Here is a 22,361-nt window from a genome sequence, read left to right as displayed (position 1 = left end):
CTATCGATCCCTTTATTTCTTTGACTCATTTGAATGTATTCCTGTGTGCTATTCCGTTGTTTACTGCCTCTGATGTGACGTTGATTTCTCCTATATGCCCCTTTGCTTCTTTCAGCCAGTTAAACTGAGTTTTCCTGTTTCTACACCAATTCCAAGATTCTCTTAGCAGTTCTCTCCAGTATCATGCCCACAAAAGCCCAGGGCGTTGAAGGTTTACAGTTTTCTCGTTTAGTTCCTTATTTGTATACTTATGCGTTTTCATAAGACCCTTGGACCTCCATCGGAATTTTCTCTCCTTTATTTCCTAGATATTTAGCAGACTTTTCTGTTCAACGGAATACAGTCAATGACATACAGACTTTCTAGTTCTATCACGGATTTGTGATGCCTGAGCTATGCATTGAGTGAGATCGACATTTTGTTATAAACTTTCTACGTCATTAGTATGTCGTTTCTCTTTTCCCCACTTTCTTGTAATGCCTAGTTGAAAACTCAATTTATGTTACCCATTCCCCTAGATATTCAAATTTCTCTCTACTCATTCCGTACTTGATTTCTAATTTTGGTGTTGAGTCCGTTTTGTCCTGTATCATCACATCTGTCTTTTTATGAGATCTACATCTACATCTACGTGATAACTCCGCTATTCACAATAAAGTGTCTGGCAGAGGGTTAAATGAACCACCTTATTGCTGTCTCTCTACCGTTCCACTCTCGAACGGCACGCGGGAAAAACGAGCACTTAAATTTTTCTGCGCTAGCCCTGATTTCTCTTATTTTGTCGTGATGATCATTTCTCCCTATGTAGGTGGGTGCCAACAGAATGTTTTCGCAATCGGAGGAGAGAACTGGTGATTGAAATTTCATGAGAAGATCCCGTCGCAACGAAAAACGCCTTTGTTTTAATGATTGCCACTCCAATTCACGTATCATGTCTGTGACACTATCTCCCCTATTCGTGATAATACAAAACGAGCTGCCCTTCTTTGTACTTTTTCGATGTCATCCGTCAGTCCCACCTGATGCGGATCTCACGCCGGACAGCAATACTCCAGAATAGGGCGGACAAGCGTAGTGTAAGCAGTCTCTTTGGTAGGCCTGTTGCACCTCCTAAGTGTTCTGCCAATGAATCGCAGTCTTTGGTTTGCTCTACCCGCAATATTATCTATGTGATCGTTCCAATTTAGGCTGTTTGTAATTGTAGTCCCTAAGTATTTAGTTGAATTTACAACCTTGAGATTTGTGTGGCTTATCGCGTAATCGAAATTTAGCTCAGATATTTGTAATCGTGTTTTTTTTTTCCAGTCATCTGTTGAAGCATTATAGCCTGCATCTTGCAAGTTTTCAAGAGATCGGTGAAAAGGCATTTACTGCATGGATCCAAATGCCCCGTTGTCAGTCCAACATTTCGCGACGTTAAGAGCTTTGATATTTGCTGCTAGTGGGCTCTATCTTGCACAAGGCTATGCGTCTCCTGTTCACATTGGCAGGTGTCGAGTGTTGTGTTGTTCAATTGTAGTTTTACTCTTCAATAAGGGTTTGCTATCGCTCTAGATTCCCCTTGCATTTCGAAACTCAATGATGAAGTCAGTTCAGAGTTATCCATATGTAGGAAATCGTAAGTGGTTACTCCGTGTTAGATGTTCTTTTAATGGCGCACGGAACTACTTGTCTCAGAAATATACAGAGCTGAGCCACCAAAGTTGTTAGCCTCATATACTTTTGGAACCGTTTAAGATACTGTAACTCCGATTTTGTCCAGATTACTTGTGAGGAGGAAATCACTAAACCACTGTAATCTCTTGCCATATGAATATTATTTGCAGAGATACTGGTACCAATCAGTCTTTCTAAATGCAAGAATGATAATATCTGCTGTAAGTAATGGGTAATGGGTAATGTTTAACGTCCCGTCGACAACGAGGTCATTAGAGACGGAGCGCAAGCTCGGGTTAGGGAAGGATTGGGAAGGAAATCGGCCGTGCCCTTTCAAAGGAACCATCCCGGCATTTGCCTGAAATGATTTAGGGAAATCACGGAAAACCTAAATCAGGATGGCTGGAGACGGGATTGAACCGTCGTCCTCCCGAATGCGAGTCCAGTGTGCTAACCACTGCACCACCTCGCTCGGTCTGCTGTAAGTATCATGTATATGAAAGAAAAGGATTCAGTTGTGTGTTTCTCTGTGACATCCGAAAAGAATGGGTTTAACAACACTTCCCCCATATGTGAGGTAATTTTTACGTCACACGCAATATCGACGACAGCACGATCGGTTATCGACTTTGTGACTATGAGGAATATGAATGTTCTTGTTCTTCGTTTACTCGCAGCAATTTAAGCTGTCTTCTTCAGTTTCTGCCTAACCGCACACTCGGAAATCACCAAATATTCGGAAACAAAGGGCCGAATATATGTGGAAAGGAGGATTATGAACTTCCTTGCTGCTCGTCCCGGTTGCAGAAATTAAAGCTGTTCTCTTAGTTTCCTGCCTAATCGCACACTCGAAAAGCTCCACAAATTTGGAAATAAAGAACTAAATATTTGCGACAAGGAAAATTATGAATGTTATTGTTTCTCGTTTCACCCGCAGCAATTTAAGCTATCCTCTTAGGTTCCTGCCTGACCATACACGCTGATGTCTCCACACATTCCAAATAAAAAGCCAAACACAGCCGTAGTAAACTAAGCTGCTCCCTTAGGTTCTTGACTAACCACAACTCGGAAATCGCTAAGTATTTATTTCATCCTTCATTCTCTAATCACGTAGAAATCTAAATAACATCGAATATCGCAGGACAGACTTGTACTACAGTCATAAGAAAGTCCCAGAAAGTCTTAACAAAGCTGACATGAAAAAAGAAAATACATACGAACTTGTATCTTTCGACTCCAGTCACAACGACGTCATCCTTTACGGTAGCACTGACTGATGTAAACAGTCTCTTGTCTTCATAATGAGATTTTCACTCTGCAGCGGAGTGTGCGCTGATATGAAACTTCCTGACAGATTAAAACTGTGTGCCCGACCGAGACTCGAAATCGGGACCTTTGCCTTTCGCGGGCAAGTGCTCTACCAACTGAGCTACCGAAGCACGACTCACGCCCGCTACTCACAGCTTTACTTCTGCCAGTACCTCGTCTCCTACCTTCCAAACTTTACAGAAGCTCTCCTGCGAACCTTGCAGAACTAGCACTCCTGAAAGAAAGGATATAGTGGAGACATGGCTTAGCCACAGCCTGGGGGATGTTTCCAGAATGAGATTTTCACTCTGCAGCGGAGTGTGCGCTGATATGAAACTTCCTGGCAGATTAAAACTGTGTGCCGGACCGAGACTCGAACTCGGGACCGAAAGGCAAAGGTCCCGAGTTCGAGTCTCGGTCGGGCACACAGTTTTAATCTGCCAGGAAGTTTCAGTCTCTTGTCTTAGTTATCATAGTACCTCTTAAAGGCTTATATCACTGATGTGTTATTCACTGACATTTAATGGTAATAGTTACGTGTTTGGGATAAATTTTCAATGCTCTGTTATCTTGAAACGGCATACTGAAAATTATAATATAAGCGTGTTTCATCCTTAATTTGTAAATTATTGACGATGTTAACTCATTCCTGAGAGGGCACTCTTATATGAATTATATTTAATTATAGCAATAATTATAATAAATCATTCCAAGAATGATGTGTTTTTATACATCTCAGATAGGCGTGCATGAAGTCTTGTGAGAGGCCCTTATCGAATGCTACGTAACGAAAGTCGATAGCAGTTTCTGCAGTCGTTGATATTGCTTGCGACGTCGAAATGACGTCACGTATACGGGAAGTGGTCTGAAACTACCTTTATCCGAAAAGTAGTTTCACATAAATTAAAGTATTCCGAACTACGTAAATGGTTGATGTGTAGCAGTTCATGATTTATAGCCTAACAAGAAAATACGTCAGTTCAGATAAGGAGAAAATGGAACGTTGCGCTGTCGAGATATCAGTACAAAACGAGCAGAGAGAAATGCCGGAAGTCAGATATCATCAAGTTTTAATTTTGGTCTTGTCAGTGTGTCTTGTGGTAATGCCATACATGTCTTTGTGTTTGCAATTTAAGTTTTAAGAAGTGTTTCTTCTGTCTGAGTGGAATAATTAGTAGTCTACGTGCGTGGTCGTTTTAATGAAGCTAGCAGAAGCAGTTGGAGAGACCTTTAGTTTGGTTTTTCTCTCAGTTGTGAGAAGAGTTTCCCTTTGTCTATGGTGAACTTAACTGATAGGCTTTAATGAAGTCCTCACGCGTGTCGCCCTAATTATTGATAGTAAAAGTCTTGTTGATGAATTAGACAACTAACAGTTGATGACCCTAACCTGTCTTCACTTCGATTTCTCAATAGTCTGAAATAATTCTGGAAGCTTTCATTGCATAAACAAGTTAATTGTTGCTCGTAAATAGCCCCTACACTTTTACGGATAGTTTCGTAGCCTCACGGGGAAGTCAAAAATGGGAGGAAATGGAGCGGGGGTGTTGCTGGAATGAAACTAGTAGGGTCCTAACTTACCTTTATTTTCTTTAGCTGGGATGTTTGAAGAGAGTCTGTACTTGGCGTTTGGCTATTCGTTAACGCACTGTTGCCTGTTGCCTTTCTTTCTTCAGACAGTTCTGATAGGTGGAATATTTATATAAAGTTTGTCATCATGATCATTTGCTCTTCCCTTATATCAACATCTAAATGACTACTCTGCTATTCACACTTGTGCGATTGGCAGGTGGTTCATCGAACCACTTTCATACTATTTATCTACCGCTACACTCTCGAGTAGCATGTATGGAAAACGAACACTTAAATATTGCCGTGCGAGCTCTGATTTCTCTTTTTTTATTTTATGTACTGGGGAGCCAACAAAATACTTTCGAATTCGAAGGAGAAAGTTGGTGATTGAAATTCGTGAAAAGATCTCGTGCAACGAGAAACGATTTTGTTTTAATGATTGCCAGCGCAACTTGTGTTTCATATAAGCGACACACTCTTCTCTTTTTCGCGATAATACAAAACGTTTTGCCTTTCTTTTAATTTTTTCGATCTCATACGGCGCAGCAACAATCCAGAAGAACACGAACAAGTGTAATACAGGCAGTCTCTTTGGTAGATTTCTTGTGTCTTCTAACTGTTCTGTCAATGAAACGCAGCTGTTGGTTCGCCTTCTCCACAACATTTTCTGTGTGATCGTTCCAATTTAAGTTGTTCGTAACTGTAATCCCTAGGTATTTAGTTGAAGTGGCAACTTTTAAAACTCGTGTCATACATCGTGTAACTGAAGTTCTTTTAGTACTCATGCGGATGGCCTCACACATTTTATTGTTCATAGACAACTTCCACTTTTTGCGCCTTACTGATATCTTGTGTAAGTCATATTGCAATTGGTTTTGACCTTCTGATGACATTACTTGCCGGCAACGACAGAATCGTCTGCAAACAATCTAAGATGACTGCTTAGGATGTCTTCTAAATTGTTTATATGTATTAGGAACGGCAGAGGCCCTATAACACTTCGTTGGGGAACACTAGAGATCGCTTCTGTTTCGCTCGATGACTTTGGGTCGGTTAGTAAGACTTGCGACCCATCTGATAGGAAATCACGAATCCAGTCGTACAACTGCAGTGATTTCATAAGCATACAATTTGATCAGAAGCTGCTTGTGAGGAACGTTAGCAAAAGCTTTATGGAAATCTATAAATATAGATTTAATATAAGATCCATGTCGATAGCACTCATTACTTCGTGTGAATAAAAAGCTAGTTGTCTTAAAAAAAAAAAAAGGGATACGATGTTTTCTGAATCCGTGCAAGCAATGCCTCAATGGTTCGTCTTCTTCGAGGTAATTCGTAATGTTTGGTTTATAATTCAGCAGATTACTTCTGTTTCATTTTCTTGTTTATTGGTGTGATATGAACAGTCTTTCAGTCCTGAGGTACGGATCTTTCGTCGTGCAAACAGTTGTACATGATTGCTAAATACAGAGATATTACATCAGCATACTCCGAGAGGAGCCCTTACACCGTTATACTAGTTCGTGCTTCATTGGGTTCAAGTCACGTGCCTACTAATCAGCGACGTCTCAGACTTGCTCAGTAATGTTACCATTTCATCATTTTAATTTTACGGGTGAGTTAGCAATGTTCAGAATGACACTGTGTCTTTTGATATATGCATCAGTTGATGTCCTGCAGCTGCTTCTAATCCAGGGACAGCTGACTGGTGTGCTTCTCTTTATCTTACGAGGTGTGGCTAGAAAAAAACCGGACTAGTACTGGTGAAACAATAAAACGAATGCAATAAGGCTGAAAGTCGCGTGGCCTGTCACGTGACTCTCGTTCCGCCTACTGCTCGAGTTTCATCTGCCTCCTGCACTCAGTCTGCCCGTGGCGTCTGTTTTAAGTAGTTGACGTTTTGTCTGTGCGTCGGAAAATGTTGAGTGTACAGAAAGAACAGCGTGTTAACATCAAATTTTGTTTCAAACTAGGAAAATCTGCAAGTGAAACGTTTGTAATGTTACAACAAGTGTACGGCGATGATTGTTTATCGCGAACACAAGTGTTTGAGTGGTTTAAACGATTTAAAGATGGCCGCGAAGACACCAGTGATGACACTCGCACTGGCAGACCATTGTCAGCAAAAACTGATGCAAACATTGAAAAAATCGGTAAACTTGTTCGACAAGATCGCCGTTTAACAATCAGAGCAGTGTCTGAGTTAACAGGAGTTGACAAGGATCTTGTCGAACAAGTTTACCGATTTTTTCAATGTTTGCATCAGTTTTTGCTGACAATGGTCTGCCAGTGCGAGTGTCATCACTGGTGTCTTCGCGGCCATCTTTAAATCGTTTAAACCACTCAAACACTTGTGTTCGCGATAAACAATCATCGCCGTACATTTGTTGTAACATTACAAACGTTTCACTTGCAGATTTTCCTAGTTTGAAACAAAATTTGATGTTAACACGCTGTTCTTTCTGTACACTCAACATTTTCCGACGCACAGACAAATCGTCAACTACTTAAAACAGACGCCACAGGCAGACTGAGTGCAGGAGGCAGATGAAACTCGAGCAGTAGGCGGAGCGAGAGTCACGTGACAGGCCACGCGACTTTCAGCCTTATTGCATTCGTTTTATTGTTTCACCAGTACTAGTCCGGTTTTTTTCTAGCCACACCTCGTATATCTCCGTCGTCAACTTTATTTGAGGTGGTCTGACGATTTCTGTTTTAGAGTGATTAGAATACATTTATTTTGCTTCCTGCCAGCATGACAATTTTGAATTTAGCTTTTCGTTCTTTTCCCTTACCACTTTCTGCCATACTGTCTTCTAAGTAGGAGAATTATAGCGTTTTTGTTTTAGATTCTCCAGGTTAATTTTTGTAATAAGTAGTGAAGCAATTGTGAAGACTTTTCATTTCTTGGACTGATGTTTTTGTCGACACTGTAACCTTAATTATTCGAAGTCCTGCCGGACACCTTACTGCGCCGTTGGTTATCCACACCATCCATTTCTAGTTCTATTACTGTGGATCATGGCGTCACAAATCCACAATAAATGGAAAGTATCATATTTTTACCCCTTTACTGGTGAACACAAAGTAAAAATATCTGATGGACCGAAAAAGTAAATACCGGTAGCAAAAGTCATCTCGTGTGTTGTAATAAACTGACAGTATTAGAGCCTGTTCTCGGTAACGTCTTAACCTATGTACGAGGGTAATCCCAAAAGTAAGGTCTCCTATTTTTTATAAGTACATAAACCTGTTTATTTCTACAATGGTTTACATCAGTTTACAGCTTGAACATTTAGATATTTTCCGACATAGTCACCATTTCCGTCGATGCATTTTTGTAGACGCTGTGGCAGTTTTCTTATGCCCGTGTCATACCAGCTCGCCGTCATGCTGTTCAGAAAGTTATGAACCTCTTCTTTCACCTCGTCGTGGGAGCTGAATCGCTGGGACCACAATTAACGCTGACAGGTACTGTGAGACTCTGAAAAAACTCAAACGGGCAATTCAGAACAGGAGAAGAGGAATGTTGAGCAAGGGCGTACACATTCTCCATGACAACGCTCGCCCACGCATCGATCGGCAAGCCGTTGCCCTCCTGCAACAGTTTCAGTGGAACATAATCACCACCCACCCTATAGTCCTGACTTAGCGCCCAATGACTATCACATGTTCCCTAGGTTAAAAGAACATTTGGCCGGAAAGCGATTCAGCTCCGACAACGAGGTGAAAGAAGAGGTACATAACCTCCTGAACAGCATGGCGGCTAGCTGGTATGACATGGGCATGCAAAAACTGCGACAGATTCTACAAAAATGCATCGACGGAAATGGTGATTATGTCAAAAAATAGCTAAATGTTCAAGCTGTAAACTGATATAAGGCTTTGTAGAAATAAACAGGTCTATGTACTTACAAAAAATAGGAGATCTTACTTTTGGGATTATCCTCGTAATAACATGTTGGGGTCTCGGGAGGATCAATTCTTTTCTACTTATTTTCGGACCTATCATGATAAACGACACGAAAGTCACAGTTGGCTAAAATGGTTCAAATGGCTCTGAGCACTATGGGACTCAACATCTTAGGTCATAAGTCCCCTAGAACTTAGAACTAGTTAAACCTAACTAACCTAAGGACATCACACACACCCATGCCCGAGGCAGGATTTGAACCTGCGACCGTAGCAGTCCCGCACCGAGCGAGGTGGCGCAGAGGTTAGCACACTGGACTCGCATTCGGGAGGACGACGGTTCAATCCCGTCTCCAGCCATCCTGATTTAGGTTTTCCGTGATTTCCCTAAATCGTTTCAGGCAAATGCCGAGATGGTTCCTTTGAAAGGGCACGGCCGATTTCCTTCCCAATCCTTCCCTAAGTCGAGCTTGCGCTCCGTCTCTAATGACCTCGTTGTCGACAGAACGTGAAACACTAACCACCACCAGCACGTAGCAGTCCCGCGGTTCCGGACTGCAGCGCCAGAACCGCTAGACCACCGCGGCCGGCAGTCACAGTTGAGAGAACAGTGGATGTGTACACTCTTTACTACTAAGTAAAACTGACAAAATAAAGACAGGAAGTGTGTTTACTGGGGTATACTTTCTATCTGAAATGGAAATTATTCGACTAAATATCAGAATTACAACAAATGTGACACGTTGATACATTGAAGATTTTTACAGGTTCCTCTTTAGTCCTTCCACTAAACCAATAAAGTAAGAAAGATGTATTTAGGCACTATGCTGTTGTCAACAGACGACTTGTCTCTCCTCACGTGCACTTGTTCACTGCGACATGACGATGTCTGTGATATTCGACGCTTACATAATATTGTATTTGTACAAAGTTTATTTCATTGACGCGATCAGTATACGGTTTTCACAACATTATAGCTTTCGAGCGAACATAAAAGAAATGTTACATTGTGGGTTGATCTATATTCTGATACAGTTCTAATCGAGAAATAAAACACGATGACATATCACGACAAATCAAACACAACACTTTAACACTGTGTACGTTTGTATATTGTGAAATAACAACCAATCTGAGTCGTAAGGACCTCTTTAATGTACAACCTGAGCGATAAAGAGGTGTACGCGTACGACGCCCTCTGGTGAGCTTATTGTGAGAACTTTTTTTTAGCATACTTTGCCTTTAAAAGGGCTGTAAATTTCATATTATTAGCATTCCCACATATATGGTTTGTATAATTCTATGGGAATTTCATGCTGTCTATCTTTAAATTAAACATAAGAGCACCTTACATAATTATGTGATACGTTAGTTCAACAGCAAACGTGTAACCGTCATCGTAAAATCCTGTGAGCATATTAAAGGTATTTAATTACGTTTTTACAGTGTCAAGGAGCACGTACGTCGCTGTATTTTAAGTTTTAAATAGTACTGTATCAGAACGTGGATCAGTTTGCAATCTTCTATGTTCCTTTAGTGCCTACAAAGATGGACAAAGATCAATCAGAATTAAGGGGTATCGAAAATTGGTAGGTGGTTGTATGAATGAAATTAACTTAAACGTAAAAGTAGGCTTCCGCGGCTGGTGTCACAGTCAATAAAATTCTTCTGGGTTTGAGGCCGCATTGTCATCTGTAAAATTCCGACGTTTCGCCGACTGTTGCAAGGCGCCTTCCTCAGGGTGTATTGCTGATAGCAATACAAACGCAGAAGAATTTTATTGACTGAAATTAATCCAAAACTTCTGTCAATCACTGATTTCTCCACGAATTTAAGGTGCCGTGTTCTGCAATAATCTACAAAGTGATTACAATCTGTCTGCTTCATAACGTTATATTACTGCTAGTATCAAATACACTCCTGGAAATTGAAATAAGAACACCGTGAATTCATTGTCCCAGGAAGGGGAAACTTTATTGACACATTCCTGGGGTCAGATACATCACATGATCACACTGACAGAACCACAGGCACATAGACACAGGCAACAGAGCATGCACAATGTCGGCACTAGTACAGTGTATATCCACCTTTCGCAGCAATGCAGGCTGCTATTCTCCCATGGAGACGATCGTAGAGATGCTGGATGTAGTCCTGTGGAACGGCTTGCCATGCCATTTCCACCTGGCGCCTCAGTTGGACCAGCGTTCGTGCTGGACGTGCAGACCGCGTGAGACGACGCTTCATCCAGTCCCAAACATGCTCAATGGGGGACAGATCCGGAGATCTTGCTGGCCAGGGTAGTTGACTTACACCTTCTAGAGCACGTTGGGTGGCACGGGATACATGCGGACGTGCATTGTCCTGTTGGAACAGCAAGTTCCCTTGCCGGTCTAGGAATGGTAGAACGATGGGTTCGATGACGGTTTGGATGTACCGTGCACTATTCAGTGTCCCCTCGACGATCACCAGTGGTGTACGGCCAGTGTAGGAGATCGCTCCCCACACCATGATGCCGGGTGTTGGCCCCGTGTGCCTCGGTCGTATGCAGTCCTGATTGTGGCGCTCACCTGCACGGCGCCAAACAAGCATACGACGATCATTGGCACCAAGGCAGAAACGACTCTCATCGCTGAAGACGACACGTCTCCATTCGTCCCTCCATTCACGCCTGTTGCGACACCACTGGAGGCGGGCTGCACGATGTTGGGTCGTGAGCGGAAGACGGCCTAACGGTGTGCGGGACCGTAGCCCAGCTTCATGGAGACGGTTGCGAATGGTCCTCGCCGATACCCCAGGAGCAACAGCGTCCCTAATTTGCTCGGAAGTGGCGGTGCGGTCCCCTACGGTACTGCGTAGGATCCTACGGTCTTGGCGTGCATCCGTGCGTCGCTGCGGTCCGGTCCCAGGTCGACGGGCACGTGCACCTTCCGCCGACCACTGGCGACAACATCGATGTACTGTGGAGACCTCACGCCCCACGTGTTGAGCAATTCGGCGGTACGTCCACCCGGCCTCCCGCATGCCCACTATACGCCCTCGCTCAAAGTCCGTCAACTGCACATACGGTTCACGTCCACGCTGTCGCGGCATGCTACCAGTGTTAAAGACTGCGATGGAGCTCCGTATGCCACGGCAAACTGGCTGACACTGACGGCGGCGGTGCACAAATGCTGCGCAGCTAGCGCCATTCGACGGCCAACACCGCGGTTCCTGGTGTGTCCGCTGTGCCGTGCATGTGATCATTGCTTGTACAGCCCTCTCGCAGTGTCCGTAGCAAGTATGGTGGGTCTGACACACCGGTGTCAATGTGTTCTTTTTTCCATTTCCAGGAGTGTATAAGTGCATCATCATCAGTCATTGGACAACCACGCTGTCTAAATGCCGCCTCTACAGTTTTCAATAGATTATTGTGTTCAACTACATCTTATTCCTGAATTTTCTCTAACCTCGTCTGCCCACTTACCCAACTTTTTGCATCTCTTCACTGTCTGCTGAGCGACCCCCAGTATTTGAATCTTTTTTGCATTTCCATTTTCCACAAGTTAAAACTAGTAAGACTCACGTCGGAATCTTCGTTTTTAAGCTCCAGACAAATTCGGGTTCTTTAATACTTTTGCTGCACATCTAAAGTTATCTTCAGTTACCCTCAATCTTCTTTCACGTATGAGCCGCTATGGACTACGATTATTTCAACTGTTTCTCTTTTCTTTTCTTCCACATTTATCTCATCATTTCTCGATGTTTCTCTCTTCTTTCTTCTGCCCAAATGGTTCCTATCTTCTTCTTGGGTTTTTCACGGAAACTTTAGGAGTCCTGCAATTAGTTTCTGAATGACAATCTTTCCTCGGTATCTTTGGAGCAAATTGTAGTTCATCCACGTCCATTCCAACTTCTTTCCATCATGTGTTATCCATTTTTAATTTACCGAAGCAAAAGAGAAGCCTTTTCGTTAGTCTGTAGGAATTCATCGTCTGGATGTGGCAATATAAAGGTATTCTCCTTTTACTAATCCTGCCTGTAATTTTTCATCTTGTATATAAAGTTCAGTATTACGACGTCGTCTGTATTGTGCTTCCTCTTTAATTGGTCCCAAAACATTCCTCAGTATTTTCCTTCCGTGATTTCCAGTGCTCCCATCATCGCATTTTTTTCAAAGTTAAACATTCTGCTGCCTAAAGTGGTTCTGGGCGAATTATTGTAAAATAGTCTGTAAGTTTAGCTTTGATGGATATTTATTTCTTATTCTAAACGTCCTTAGTGAGGCAGTCTGCTGTCTTCAACCTTCTGAGAAATGTCTTGTACATCACTTCTTCTAGATACTTCTACTTGTTACTTCTCTCAATTTTTCCACATTTAGTTTTCATTATGTTTGGGGCTTCCTTTATGTTTGTCATAAATTTAGTTTTCTCAAAAGAGATTTGTCAGCTTGCTTTCTCAGCTAGTTCTTTAAAAATTCTATTTGTCTAGCGGCTGTTTCCGTGAGTGTGAAAAAAAGCTATGTTATCAGCAGACGCTGATTGGTGTATTTGTAGGTTGTCCCTTTTGTGACTTAACCTAATATCATCATCGATCTGGCTTTCTCCTAATGATAGTCTCCATTACATTATGACTTTTTCCAGAACATAATTGAAGAGCAGCGGGGAGGGACCATCTCCCTGCCTTACTCTAGTTTTCATCTCAAAAATTTTAGAAATTTCACTTCTAAATTTCACTTTAGAGTTGGTATTTGCTAGTATTTGCTTAATTAGAACTGTGGCTTTACAACTTGCTCTCTTAAGGTCTTCCATGAGTATCTAAAGGTTTTGTTCTTCCATCTTAGAGTTATAACGCAGAAACAGTACTCTTTGCTGAAGACACAAGTGACAAAATCAAGTCCAATAGAGAGCAACAACAGAAGAAACAATGAACGAAATGTTCAGCAAAATCATCGAACTCTTTCGCTAACTGGCCTATTATTTAACATGGGAAAAACACAGTTCCTTCAATTCCGTTAAAGGGAGAATATATCAACATAAATAGCAACAGAGCACGCATCTTAAGAAATACGTCAACCTGAATGTTCAAAGGAGGAAGGAGGATTAGGGCTTAGCGTGCCAACGAGGAGGAGCACGTTGAGCCGGATCTGACGTTCGGGCTGGGGAAGGACGTAAGAGGACTGCAACCATACCGGTCTCTGCATTAAGAGATCTCAGCACGCCAACGTTAGATGAGGAGCGCGAGCTTATTGAAACAAAAAAAGGTTAATTTATTGAAAGGAAAACAAAGCAAAATACATTCTGACATGATAAAAAATTAAAATGCACATTACAAACAGAAGTGTATCAGTACTGCACAATGCAGTTAATAACTAATTATTCAATACTAAACAGAAGACATATTTGCTAATTAGTAGTGATTCCTTTGGACCTGGTTTGCGGAGCAACGTTTTTCGAGGGATGGTTTAACATTAGAAATAGGCTCTCTGAGTCCTTTTCTATTTTTATCTGAGATATATATTTCATCTTCAAAGCAGCAAACACAGAACATCCTGCTTCGCAGAGTTTGGCTGATCCTCGTGCCCCGCACCCCGCAGCAGCCATGTTACTTTACCTCTGCACCCCCCCCCCCCGCCCCCCCTCCCCCCCCGCCCTGTAAGCCCGTGAGTAACAAAGGGCCGATTCGCCGTTTCTCATTTTGACAATGTGGTGGATCGATGTTGCGACATAGCAAATAAATGCATTTATATTGGTTAATTTGTTAGGTTTGTAACTGTGTAGCTTAGTGTCAAAATTGAAGCGCCAAAGAAACTGGAATAGGCATGCGTATTCAGATACAGAGATATGTAAACAGGCGGAATACACTGCTGCGGTCGGCAACGCCTATATAGGATAAGTGTCTGATGCAGTTGTTAGATCGTTAGATCGGTTACTGCTGCTAAAATGTCAGGTATCAAGTTTTAAGTGAGTCTGAATGTGACATTATAGTCGGCGCACGAGCGATGGGACACAGCATCCCCGAGGTAGTGGTGAAGTGAGGATTTGTCCGTACGACCATTTCACGAGTGCACCGTGAGTATCAGAATTCCGGTAAACGTCAAACCTCCGACACCGCTGCGACCGGGAAAATATCCTGCAAGAACGGGACCGACGACGACTGAAGAGAATCGTATAACGTGACAGAAGTGCAACCCTTCCGCAAATTGCTGCAGATTTCAGTGCTGGCCCATCGACAAGTGTCAGCGTGCGGATCATTCAATGAAACATCATCGATAAGGGCTTTCGGAGCGGAAGGCCCACTCGTGTACCCTTGATGACTGCACGACACAAGGCTTTACCCCTCGCCTTGGCCCGTCAATACCGGCATCGGACTGTTGATGACTGGACACGTGTAGCCTGGTCGGCCGAGTCTCATTTCAAATTGTATCGAGCGGATGGACGTGTACGGGTATGGAGACAGATCCATGAATCCATGGACTCTGCATGCCAGCAGAGGACTGGTCAAGCTGGTGGAGGCTCTGGTGGTGCGTTTGCAGTTGGAGTGATGTGGGACCGCTGATACGTCCAGATCCGGCTCTGACAGGTGACACGTACGTACGCATCCTGTCTGATCACCTGCGTCCGTTCATGTCCATTGTGAGTTGCGACGGACTTGGCCAATTCCAGCAGGGCAATGCGGCACCCTACACGTCCAGAATTGCTTCAGAGCGGCTCCAGGAACACTCTTCTGAGTTTAAACACTTCCGCTGGCCACCAAGCTCCCCAGACATGAACATTATTGAGCATATTTGGGGCGCCTTGCAACGTGCTGTTTAGAGTAGATCTCCACCCTCTCGTACTCTTACTGATTTATGGACAGCCCTGCAGAATTCATGGAGTCAGTTCCCTCTTGCACTACTCCAGACATTAGTCGAGTCCACGCCACGTCGTGTTGGGCACTTCTGCGTCCTCGCGGGGGCCCTACACGCTAGTAGGCAAGTGTGTCAGTTTCTTTGACTCTTCAGTGTATATGCAAAGCCTTCAAACACCGCTCTAAAGGTTTTCATATTCTCTCACTTGTTACTCACAATGTACAGTCCTCCAGAAAAAAATGAAAAGACCATTTATTAGGAAATTTAATGTGATTAAATTTGTACTGGGATGGGGTTTCGCCAGAGGGTGCAGTTTCTGAACTATTCAAGAAAACTGTACCAAAGTGACCTTGAAAAGCGATTTTCTAGAATAATTCGGAAACAGTGGCCTCCAGCTAAAATACACTCCTGGAAATGGAAAAAAGAACACATTGACACCGGTGTGTCAGACCCACCATACTTGCTCCGGACACTGCGAGAGGGCTGTACAAGCAATGATCACACGCACGGCACAGCGGACACACCAGGAACTGCGGTGTTGGCCGTCGAATGGCGCTAGCTGCGCAGCATTTGTGCACCGCCGCCGTCAGTGTCAGCCAGTTTGCCGTGGCATACGGAGCTCCATCGCAGTCTTTAACACTGGTAGCATGCCGCGACAGCGTGGACGTGAACCGTATGTGCAGTTGACGGACTTTGAGCGAGGGCGTATAGTGGGCATGCGGGAGGCCGGGTGGACGTACCGCCGAATTGCTCAACACGTGGGGCGTGAGGTCTCTACAGTACATCGATGTTGTCGCCAGTGGTCGGCGGAAAGTGCACGTGCCCGTCGACCTGGGACCAGACCGCAGCGACGCACGGATGCACGCCAAGACCATAGGATCCTACGCAGTGCCGTAGGGGACCGCACCGCCACTTCCCAGCAAATTAGGGACACTGTTGCTCCTGGGGTATCGGCGAGGACCATTCGCAACCGTCTCCATGAAGCTGGGCTACGGTCCCGCACACCGTTAGGCCGTCTTCCGCTCACGCCCCAACATCGTGCAGCCCGCCTCCAGTGGTGTCGCGACAGGCGTGAATGGAGGGACGAATGGAGACGTGTTGTCTTCAGCGATGAGAGTCGCTTCTGCCTTGGTGCCAATGATGGTCGTATGCGTGTTTGGCGCCGTGCAGGTGAGCGCCACAATCAGGACTGCATACGACCGAGGCACACAGGGCCAACACCCGGCATCATGGTGTGGGGAGCGATCTCCTACACTGGCCGTACACCACTGGTGATCGTCGAGGGGACACTGAATAGTGCACGGTACATCCAAACCGTCATCGAACCCATCGTTCTACCATTCCTAGACCGGCAAGGGAACTTGCTGTTCCAACAGGACAATGCACGTCCACATGTATCCCGTGCCACCCAACGTGCTCTAGAAGGTGTAAGTCAACTAACCTGGCCAGCAAGATCTCAGGATCTGTCCCTCATTGAGCATGTTTGGGACTGGATGAAGCGTCGTCTCACGCGGTCTGCACGTCCAGCACGAACGCTGGTCCAACTGAGGCGCCAGGTGGAAATGGCATGGCAAGCCGTTCCACAGGACTACATCCAGCATCTCTACGATCGTCTCCATGGGAGAGTAGCAGCCTGCATTGCTGCGAAAGGTGGATATACACTGTACTAGTGCCGACATTGTGCATGCTATGTTGCCTGTGTCTATGTGCCTGTGGTTCTGTCAGTGTGATCATGTGATGTATCTGACCCCAGGAATGTGTCAATAAAGTTTCCCCTTCCTGGGACAATGAATTCACGGTGTTCTTATTTCAATTTCCAGGAGTGTATAACCCAATACAAAATTTAAATACATTACATTTCCTACAAAAAGGTCCTTTCCTTTTTTTGCGGACTAACAGTTTACGCATAGTGTGGGAGAGAATATAAAAATCTTGCACATGGTATTTGAAGGCTTTGCGGGCTGCATAAAATCCAGAGACAGGGACAGCTGAATCACCCTGTATATGAGGAGGAGGGGGAGGGGGTGGGAGGGATGAAAATTATGATTGAATGAATCGATAATACTGAACGGCAGAAAAGTTAAATTTGGATGGCTGGGTGCGGACTCGAGCCATCGTCTTTTCGAATGCAAGTGCAGCTTCTTACCCAGTGAAGCACCATGCCTGGTGGGATATTTTGAATTCCTGGTGTTTACACATTAATCAGAATTTGAATTGGAAACCTAACATTGCATATCTTCTTTAACAATTGAGTTCAACATCCGCTCTGTGTGTGCTACGATATCACAGCTTATAAGGGAACACGTTTTATACCTATTCTGAAGAATGTTTGTTGGGTCCATTTTTCTTCTCCAAGACTTCTCTTTGGGGACACAAGTACCTCGACATATTAAACAAACAATCGACACTACTACTCATTATAAAAAGGTTTCAATCGCTAGCAAAATGTGGCGTTACCACATTGGCAAACATGCTCCCAGAACTACGTGAAACGCCACGTATATCTAAGGATCGATCAATAACTGCTGAATATACTGAATTTTTACCTCGCAACGTCTTTTGTCATCTCGCTTTCCTACAACAGACTAGAGATAATTAATTATAGGCCGCGCACACCCCCGTCTCTGCCGTGCTGATCTTAGGAACCAAAATCAAAGTCTCGTGACGGGTATTTACGGCTGACTCCCTGTCATCACGAGCTAACAGTGACAGATTTACTCATTTGTGGCTGAAATCAAGTGCTGAATTCAGCAGACAAGTGGCGCTCTCTAATGATGTTACATACGTAATGCTACAATTTACATAATTTCTGCCACGATTTCCAATATTAATGCAATGGTTATCGTTTACACTCGGTCGGATGAAAGCGTAATAAGCAAAGTTTGTAACATTGCATTTACAGTCCACTCTTAATATACGTTTAGAAGCACTAGATTACCTCAGTGAATTCCTTTTATTGCTACATTGTGTCACCCTGATTCACATACACAGTGAACCCGTAGGCGATGTAACGGTTTGGTACGGAGACGATTCCTTAAAACTACACTTAAATAGTATTCGGTTTCATCCGCCATGTCCGTTTTTTACGCATAGTAGGAATGCGTTTCGCGATTTTTACGAAAGCAATTTAAAATACTGAAACAATACTCACTGTTAGACTACAAGCAGACAATATTACGAGACGCTGAGTATTAACAAAATTGTTATAGTGAGTCAAGTAACGCGAACTTTCTGACACATAAAAATCTTCGCCAATTTTACTTATGGCCACAATGATAAAAGTACATTTCATGTTTCACAATCCGATTGAAATTACACGTCTTGCGTAATTCTCTGGAGTATTGGCTTTCAGTCATGTAGATAGAAGCACTGATAAAAAAATCTAACATTTCATTTTACGAGCCGCGCGGAGTGGCCCCGCGGTTTAGGGCGCCATGTCACGGGCTGCGCGACCCCTCCTGCCGGAGGTTCGAGTCCTCCCTCGGGCATAGGTGTGTGTGTGTGTGTGTTGTTCTTAGCACAAGTTAGCTTAAGTAGCGTGTAAGTCTAGGGACCGATGACCTCGGCAGTTTGGTCCCTTAGGAATTTACAAACATTTGAAAATTTTTCATTTTCCGATACTGACCAGGTGTCTTGCATATTGCTATGAAATGACGCCTATCTTGGGCTCCTATAAGTGAAAAATGCGGAGGAAAATTAAAAACAGTTAGCATATCATCTGGCTTCAGTTTACTTCCGACACCAAAGGCCAACGTTGAAATTGTCAGCCGATAAGATTTCACTACATAGTTAAGTGTGATTGTTTGCGTGAAAATTCTTCCTTTTCTACAGAGGGAAATGTGTTAACAATATTCGTGAATACGCAAAAAAAAAAGTCAGGAAGTCCATATGATGGACGGATAAAACTTACAGAAAATATAAAAGGTTTCGACTTGTACATTTATGAAACCAATATACAATTATCTTTATCAAGAAATTCGTGACTTTCGTATACAATTGTTTATTGTTAATCGTAAGACCACTCGCATCTGCTCGGAAATGGTATCGCTGCATAGTTTCAGCCTACAGTTGAATTACTTGATCTCGTACAACGTGCTAACAAATCTTTTAGTACTTTAAAGCTCCTTTACGGACTGAGCGAATCCTTTTACATATCTTCCCGTGTAATTACTTGCTGCACAATCAAAAAACCTTCGCCGTAACTACCACAATGAAGGAAAATTAACGTTTACTTCGTGAGACTCCTGTAACCGTTATCCATCCGTCAGCCAATCGAGATGTAAGTTTCCGCATTGGAACTCATGTGCTGTCTATCTCATCTATGGTCTAAAGCCAGTTTTAAAGGAGCTATTCTCTGGTAAAAATCGACTACTCATGGTGGGTATGCATCACGTGCCTTCGTGTAAAACAGCAGCCAACCACGTCGCGAACCAATGATCAATTAACAGTTCTGAAATCTTGGATATGCTGAAGACTGAGCAAGCGTAGATGCGGGGGACTGTGGTGGTGTCTATCAACCTGCACTGTCCGATAAAAAGTACTTGAGACCAGTTAGTGGGCATTAACATGGGCTGTGACAACACTTCGCCTTTATGATGGCTTGACCTCTGATGGCAGCACTTTCAGTGAAATTTCTGAATGTCTGCGGAGGAATGGCAACCCAGTCTTCCTCAAGAGCCAAAATCAGAGTAGGTAGTGACGTTGGACACAGGGGTCTGGAGCGAATTTGATATTCTAACTCATCCCAAAGGTGTTTCACTGGGTTCAGTTTGGGACTCTGGGGAAGCCATTCCACTTCAGGAATGTAATTGTCCACCAACCATTGCCTCACAGATGCTGCTTCATGGCAGGGTGCATTTTCATGCTGATAGAAACAATGATCGTCTCCTAACTGTAGCTCTAGTGTACAAGGTACATAATGATGTAAAATGCGTTCATATCCTTCCACATAAGGGGGCCGGACCCTAACCACGTAAAACGCACCCATACCGAAACACAGCCTGTTCCGTACCTCAGTGTTTGCACTGCTCACGACGGCGGGAAACTTCTCCAGGCATCCGCCAAACCCAAACCCTCCCTTCGGATTCCCACAGGGCATAGCGTCATTCGTCACTCCAGATCACTCGCTTCTTTTCGTCCACAGTCCAGTGTAGTTTTTCTTTAGATAACTTCTACAAGCATCGCTTGGAATTAATTACAGAAACGTCTGGCTTATTAGGAGGTGCTCGCCCATTGTAACTTTAGATATCATTGTGGAACTCACGAGCTATTTCTTCCGCTGATTTCATGACTTTTTTACAGTCACTCTCTGCAATACTCGACGGGCAGTACATGCGGTCCTCCTGTCTTATTGTGGCTGTGGTTGTTCTTCCGCATTTCCACTTTAGAGTCACATCACCAACAGCTTCGGCAGCTTTAGAAAGGTTGAAATGTCCGTGATGAATTTGTTACTCAGAAGCCATCCAATGACTAGTCCACATTTGAAGCCACTGAACTTTCCCTACCCACCCATTGTTGTTGCTTCTCTCCTGACTATACAATAGTTCCTGTCTCCTTTTATACTGGCTGGTGCACCTCTCGTGGCATCTAGCCGTCAATTCCTAATTACATCGGGCTGTTCGGATACTTTTGATCAGATAGTATACCTTGAAAACACTTTGCTACGTCAGATTGTCAAAGGGTTTAACAGCTGCATATCTCACCCCATTCCGTGCTACAGTAGTTCAGTAAATGTCAACGCAGATCATTTTTCTTCTATTGTTGTACTGGTGAGTATCTCTGCCACGCTGGAACTCAGCTGGATTGTTGATAAAAAATTTCATAAGTGAATAAAAGTATTGTGAGTCTATAGTTAATATTTCCAGCTGCTTAGAGAGATGTGTGCAAGATGTACGAGCGCGAAACCCACAAATAATTGTGACTACTTTCTTCGTGCAATGAATATATTTTTTTTTTTGGTTAAATCAGGAACTACCCCAGAATATTATCCCGTAAGACACCAGTTAATGAAAGTATATTAACTTAATGATTCTGTACCACCAAAATCGGTAATTTTTCACCTACGTATATGCTCACCTGAGAACTAAGAACTTTCTACCCTTTTTTAATTTATTGCTAGCATACTAAGTTTGCAAAACGTGGGGTACCTTTGACATCAATGAGCTGCGTCCTTTCAAAGTTCAAAGGTAACTCATTTGAGCAAAACACTTGGTAACTTTCATAAAGTAATCATTCACTATTTTCACTATTGGTGCTTCTTTGTTCGGCTTCACAACAATGCCTGCAACCTCTGCAAAACTGACTAAATCTGCTTCCTGATCCAAATTAAATGATAGACCATTAACATTAAGGAAGAGCATTAGAGGCCCAATAGTCGAACCCTGTCGGATGATGAACTCAGAAAATTTGTGAGACATTAGTATTACGCACTAGCAATCACCGTTTTTAATTATTAACCCCTACTCTGTGTTTTCTGAGTAATGTTTGACTGTGTAGTACTAAATATGCGGGAATAATATACCAGGGATGCTGCAGTGTACGCACTTGCAACAAGCAGGTGACTGAGATAAGGAAGTTTCTGGTGAAAAAGCTCACTAGTACCATCTGTGGATGTTACGCCTGTACCACGTAGAACAAACACATACTTTCCCTGTGGTAAATGGATTATCTGACCATGATGCACACCTGATTAACTTACAAAACCTAACAGGGCGTACACTTCAGAAACCATTAAGTAAAAGTGTGAGGGTGCTCAACCCGGTACCTATAAATCACTTCAGAGAAAGCTTAGGAAATGTTAACTGGGAAGATGAATATAATGAGCCAAATGCTACAATTTCACTGTCCACATAATAGAGTCTTTAAATAGTAAAATGTCACGAGTAGGAATATTCTGTGACTTATCCAAAGCATTTGATTGTGTGGACCATGACATGATGTTAGAGAAATTACAATTCTATGGTGTAAATGGAACAGCACATGAGTGGTTTAAGTCATATCTAAAGAACAGGAAGCAAAAAGTCTCTTTATATGCTTCAAGTGATTCAAAGGAGTTTGCCACTTCATCTAACTGGGGTGAAATTACATT

The 22,361-nt window shown here is 43.3% G+C and overlaps 1 non-coding gene across 1 annotated transcript; it reads right to left on the bottom strand.

Moving 5' to 3' along the window:
- Positions 1-2,055: 2,055 nt before the first annotated feature.
- On the bottom strand, positions 2,056-2,128 carry Trnaa-cgc (transfer RNA alanine (anticodon CGC)). The gene has a single exon. It is a non-coding gene; the product is annotated as a tRNA-Ala (tRNA).
- Positions 2,129-22,361: the final 20,233 nt, after the last annotated feature.

The sequence above is a fragment of the Schistocerca cancellata genome, chromosome 8, assembly GCF_023864275.1.
Source record: "Schistocerca cancellata isolate TAMUIC-IGC-003103 chromosome 8, iqSchCanc2.1, whole genome shotgun sequence".
NCBI classification, from domain to species: Eukaryota; Metazoa; Arthropoda; class Insecta; order Orthoptera; family Acrididae; genus Schistocerca; species Schistocerca cancellata.
The sequence above is the reverse complement of the archived record's forward strand: the minus strand, read 5'-3'. Positions and strand labels throughout refer to the sequence as shown.